Genomic DNA, 5,458 nt, shown 5'->3' on the forward strand with positions numbered 1-5,458 from the left:
CAAAACACACCAAACACTGGAGTAAGGGAAAGGGTTTATTGGGGAAAACCCAGCAGGCTGGAGGGAAGGGGTGAAGAGGGGAAAGGAGAGTGAGAGAGGAGAAGAGGAGGCTAGAGAGCCACATGTTCAAGAACAAGTCCTTTCGAAACTTTGCCGGAGGGCGGGCGGGCAGGGAAGCAGGAGCAGAGAATCCCATTAGGATGGGGGTGGAGCTTGACACACAGTGGTTGGGCCATGTGGCCACCTGGTTTCCAGCAATGTCGGTGGGGGCTGGAGCCTAGGATGTAAATCGGGGTGTAGATCGCGCCATAGATAAGACTGTGGCCATTTTCCTGACATCCACATCCCATATGGGCTCTGGTTCAAGTCCCAGCAGCTCTACGTCTGATCCAGCTCCCCGCTAATGTGCCTGGGAAAGCAGTAGAAGATGGCCCAAGTGCTTGGGTCCCTGTACCCATGTGGGAGACCCAGAAGAAGCTCCAGGCTCCAGGCTTCTGGCTTCAGATCGGTCCAGCTCTATCTAGCCATTGTGACCACTTGGGGAGTGAACCAGCGGATGGAAGATCTTGCTGTCTCCGCCTCTGCCTCTCTGTACCTCTGCCTTTCAAGTAAACAAAATTTTTTTAAATCCCAATATTGTAAATTACAGATAATTTTCCCTCAATTAAGTACATAGCTTCAAAATACATGCTTTTAATAGGTTCAGTCTTGAAGTATAATCCAGTGAGGCTGGCAACTGAATATTTCAGATCCTGTACCAAATAGTGAGGTACTCCAAGGCCTTCAGATCCTTTGAGAAATGTCTGTGACTAAGAGAACCTCTTCTGATGTGGTAAGAGAAGTGTGTTCATCTCCACTTACAAGGTCACTCTTCCAGTGGCCAAGCCTGCCAGGGAGGCTGCGAAGCGTTGCTATCTTTTATAATTTCACCGTCATCAGTGATTCTCTTCAGTTCTTCCATTGTACCCAAGAGCGTTTTCTCATCATGACATCATTTTGGTAATGGCTGTTGTCACATCTAAGCTTTTTGTCTGGCCTAAACTCTAACTCCAGAAACGCATGCCCAAACTTGCCTTGTGCTCTGTGTAGCAGCGCAGCTTGAAATCACTAGTTGAAGCCATTTTTGTTCTCCCATAAGCCCACTGAAAGCCCAGCCAATGTCACAACTGGTGTTGAAATAGCTGGAAATCCACGTGCAGTAGAATGGAGTTGGATCCCTACCTCACTGCACACAAAATAAGTAACACAAAATGCAGTATAGGTCTAAACATAAGGATTAAAACCATAATCAATCAACACACCAAGACATTGTGCTTGCATCATCATTGGCTCTTTGGGAAATGCAAATCAAAACCACAAGGAGCCCCCCCCCCCCATTGTGGTGTAGTGGGCTAAGCCTCTGCCTTGCTGTGCCTTGCTGTCCCAAATGGGTGCGGGTTCTGGTCCAGGCTGCTCCTCTTCCGATCCAGCTCTCTGCTATGGCCTGGGAAAGCAGTAGAAGATGGCCCAAGTGCTTGGACCCCTGCACCTATGTGGGAGACCCAGAAGAAGCTCCTGGCTCCTGGCTTTGGATCGGTGCAGCTCCAGCTGTTTTGGCTATTTAGAGAGTGAACCATTGGACGGACGACCTTTCTGTCTCCCTCTATCTGTAGCTCTGCCTCTCAAATAGATAAATAAATAAACACAGTGAAATACTACTTCACACCTATCAGGATGACAGCGATTAACAAAAAGGGAGGAGGTGTTGGCGTGGATGTGGAAGTGGCTCCTGTGTTGCTGGTGGGCTGTGACACCGTGCAGCAGCTCTGGAAGGCTGTTCAGTGGGTCCCCACTGTGGCAGGCAGAGTTACCCGTGATCAAGCGTTTCATCCCCTGAGCGCCTCCTGAGGAAATGAAAACCGCGCCCACACAGATGCTTATGTTGTGCACAGATGTTCATGGCAGCGTCACAGTCATGGGAGTGGGAGTGGCGCATCACTGCATGCACTTTGATTCAACAATAAAAACGGATGAAACAGGGATACATGCTAAAGCACACGTGAGCCATGGAGGAAACCGATTTCTTTTTTTAAAGATTTTATTTATTTGTTTGAAAGGTAGAGTTACAGTCAGTAAGAGGGAGAGACAGAGAGAAAGGTCGGTCTTCTGTCTGTTGGTTTACTCCCCAAATGGCCGCAACGGCTGGAGCAATCCGAAGCTGGGAGCCAGGAGCTTCTTCCAGGTCTCCCACATGGGTGCAGGGGTCCAAGGACTCAGGCCATCTTCTACTGTGGATCAGAAGAAGAGCAGCTGGGACTAGAACTGGCACCCATATGGGATGCCGGTGCTGCAGGTGGAGGATTAACCTACTACACCGCAGTGCCGGCCCCAGGAAACCAATCTTACCCAGTGAGTGTGTGGTCGCCACACATTGCATGATCCGCTTCCATGAAATGTCTAGAATGCACAGATCCATGGGACCTGAGTGGATTTGTGGCCACGGGCTGAGGAAGGTGACAATGAGGAGTGACTGCTGATAGGTCTGGGGCTTCTTGGGGTGATGCGAATATTGTGGATTGGTTATGGTGGTGGCTGTACACCTCTGCTACCATATGAAACCACTGCATCATATACTTTATGAAGAATGAGTCTGGGGGCTAGTGTGTGGTTTAGTGGACAAAACAGCCACCTGCAATGCCAGCATCCTACATGGGACCCAGTTCCTGTCCCAGCTGCCCCACTTCTGATCCAGCTTCCTGCTAATGGCCTGGGAAAAGAAGCAGAAGGCGGCCCGTGTTTGGACCCCTATCACCAATGTGGGAGATCAGGCTAAAGCTCCTGGTTTCAGCTTCACCCAGCCATGGCCATTGCTGCCATCTGGGGAGTGAACCAGCTGATGGAAGATCTCTCTCTCTCTCTCTCTCTCTCTCTCTGTTGCTTTGACTTTCAAGATAAATAATAACCCTTTTAGGGGAAAAAAAGGAAAAAGTTTTATGGTATATGAATTATATCTTAATAAAGCCATTATTTTAAAAATGTTTAAAAAGACTTCAGAAGTTGGAGCCGGCACTGTGGTGTAGCAGGTAAAGCCATCGCCTACAGTGCTGGCATCCCATATGAGCGCTGGTTCAAGTCCCGGCTGCTTCACTTCTGATCCAGCTCTCTGCCATGACCTGGGAAAGCAGTGGAAGCTGGCCCAAGTCCTTGGACCCCTGCACCCATGTGGGGGACCCCTGCACCCATGTGGGAGACCCCAAGGAAGCTCCTGGCTCCTGGCTTCGGATTGGTGCAGCTCCAGCCGTTGCAGCCAATTGGGGAGTGAACCAGTGGATGGAAGACCTCTCTCTCCCTCTTTCTCTCTCTCTCTCTCTCTCTCTGCCTCTTCTCTCTCTGTGTAACTCTGACTTTCAAATAAATAAATACATCCTAAGGAAAAAAAAAAAAGACTTTAGAAGCAAGTTAAAAGATTTGGACTATTCTGATGACTATAGGGAATCATTGCCCAGGGACCGGTGTCGTGGTGTCGGGTGAGCCACTGCCCGGACACCAGCGTTCCATATTAGAGCATGGTTTCAGTGCCAGCTCCTCTGCCTCTGATCCAGCTTCCTGCTAATGTACCCAGGAAGGCAGAAGAAGACTTCCCAAGTGCTTGGCCCTCTGTCACCCGTGTGGAAGACCTGGATGGAGTCCCTGGCTTCTGGTTTTGGCCTGGCCCAGCCCCAGCTGTTGCAGTCATCTGGGAATGAGCTAGTTGATGAAAGATCTCTCACTCTCTCTCTCTGCCTTGCAAATAAATCTTTAATGAAGTCATTCAAATCCATCCACAAATTGTAGTAGCATAAGACCTCAATATTTTTATTTATCTATTTATTTTTAAGATTTATTTACAGTTATAGAGAGAGGTAGAGCCAGAGAGAGAGAGGTCTTCCATCTGCTAGTACACTTCCTAAATGACTACAATGGCCGAAGCCAGGAGCCAGGAGCTTCTTCCAGGTCTTCCACGTGGGTGCAGGGGCCCAAGGACTTGGGCCATCCTCCACTGCTTTCCCAGACCATAGCAGAGAGCTGGATTGGAAGAGGAACAGCCAGGACTAGAACCGGCTCCCATATGGGATGCCAGCATTGCAGGCCAGGGCTTTAACCCACTGCACCACAGTGCCGGCCCCTGAGACCTCAATATTTAAAAAATCACTGAGCAATTTCTAGGAGGAGACCCAAGGACTCACATGGTGTCACTGTGGGTGTCGTCTGGACCCCAGATCAAAAGGTGTCAAGATGGGGAAGCCAACTGGAGTTAAACAAGACAAACACACGGTGCCCGTCTCAGCGCCTGCCGCTTACCAGGTGCGTCATCCCTGGCTCTCCCTACATCCTCTCTGTTTCTTTAGGGATTGAGCTTGTAGGGGTCTCCCTGTAACCCCCACAGTGGCTCAGGCCTCCTTCCCTTGGGTGCAGGGGCTGTAAGTGAAGTGGGATGCCTGGGCAGGCCAGGTGCCCGCAGCCAGCAGCAAAGGGGTCCTACCTGGCAAGTGGGCCTCAGAAAATGAAAGGAATTGGGAGTTTTGCTCGAGGAGTGATGTTATCAAGTCTTGCTATGGAAAGATTTGGGGAGGGTTAAAAGTAGGGGGGCCGTTTATAAAAAAGAGGTTGAGGTTGGCGCCGCGGCTCACTAGGCTAATCCTCTGCCTTGCGGCACCAGCACACCGGGTTCTAGTCCCGGTCGGGGTGCCGGATTCTGTCCCGGTTGCCCCTCTTCCAGTCCAGCTCTCTTCTGTGGCCCGGGAGTGCAGTGGAGGATGGCCCAAGCGCTTGGGCCCTGCACCCCTTGGGAGACCAGGAGAAGCACCTGGCTCCTGCCATCGGATCAGCGCGGTGTGCTGGCCGCGGCGGCCATTGGAGGGTGAACCAAAGGCAAAGGAAGACCTTTCTCTCTCTCTCTCTCTCACTGTCCACTCTGCCTGTCAAAAAAAAAAAAAAAAAAAGAGGTTGAAACTGTGACTTGAGGCCAGCATTGTGCACTGGGGTTAGAACACTGCTTGGTACTTCGAACTGAACAAATATTGGCCACCATGAGGCTCATCCAATGGAGAAATGGAGGAAGAATTGTGCTGCTCCCATCCAGGTGCTGGGACTGAGACCCCCCCTCGGTGCCTCCCTGGAGCCCATCCCCCTTCCTGTACCGCCGCCTCTCCTGCCCCTTCCTCTGAGCTTTCTGGGGGGTGAGCTCCTGTTTCACCTCTGACTCCATCGCTCAAGCTCAGTGGGTGTTGCTGAATGAGCGAATGATCCCTTGCTTTGTGTGTCTCTCCGATTCATCACGCTCATGGGACTTTGTCATCTAGTTTCACTTCTGGAAGCCCCTGGAGTCCACACGGGTTCTCAGATGGCTACAGCCTGGATCCTGCCTGAGGCTTGGCACCTACTTACCTTGTGCAGCCGAGGGCCCAGCGCACTACACGGCTGCTGCCAGCTACGGGGA

General features: G+C 51.1%; 1 pseudogene; it reads right to left on the reverse strand.

Moving 5' to 3' along the window:
• Positions 1–623: 623 nt before the first annotated feature.
• On the reverse strand, positions 624–1,121 carry LOC100341195 (protein mago nashi homolog; annotated as a pseudogene).
• Positions 1,122–5,458: the final 4,337 nt, after the last annotated feature.

The sequence above is a fragment of the Oryctolagus cuniculus genome, chromosome 13 (assembly GCF_964237555.1).
Source record: "Oryctolagus cuniculus chromosome 13, mOryCun1.1, whole genome shotgun sequence".
In the NCBI taxonomy this organism is placed as follows: domain Eukaryota; kingdom Metazoa; phylum Chordata; class Mammalia; order Lagomorpha; family Leporidae; genus Oryctolagus; species Oryctolagus cuniculus.